This window comes from Sinocyclocheilus anshuiensis, unplaced genomic scaffold (genome assembly GCF_001515605.1).
Source record: "Sinocyclocheilus anshuiensis isolate Anshui unplaced genomic scaffold, SAMN03320099.WGS_v1.1 scaffold866, whole genome shotgun sequence".
Lineage (NCBI taxonomy): Eukaryota > Metazoa > Chordata > Actinopteri > Cypriniformes > Cyprinidae > Sinocyclocheilus > Sinocyclocheilus anshuiensis.
The window spans coordinates 378,197-378,697 of record NW_015540899.1 but is presented as its reverse complement, the minus strand read 5'-3'; positions in this window follow the sequence as shown (position 1 = coordinate 378,697).

Sequence of the window (501 nt, the reverse complement as noted above, 5' to 3'; positions counted from 1 at the left end):
TATGTTAAGGAAAGGTCCTTGCACTGGTACATGGTTAAAATTTGATGGCCCTTTGGATCATCAGGCTGAGGAGAAGGTCTCTGTAATATGCAAGTGGATGAAGAAAGCAGGCAGGAAATGTGGATCTAAATGCAGGTAGTTTAATGACAAAACAAACAATAATAAAAAAAAAACACTAGAAACAGAGAACAGAAACATGGGCAAACAGGCAACAATTACAACCAATAAGAGTATCTATGGACAGAAACAAGGCACACAGGGGCAGAACACACACAGGGAACATGTGATAGTCTCAGTTATGTGGATATGTCCATCAGGCTGCTCTTTCTGCAACATAGTGGGACAATGAACAGTTTGAGTATGTTTTGAATATACTGATTCATCTCTCGCTTGTGCCTTACTTTCAACTTAATTGAATGTTTGTTTATAAAGCACTTCAAAATTACCTATTGGTAGAGCCAACTGCTGTACAGAGAGAAATTAAATGAATAAATGAATGAA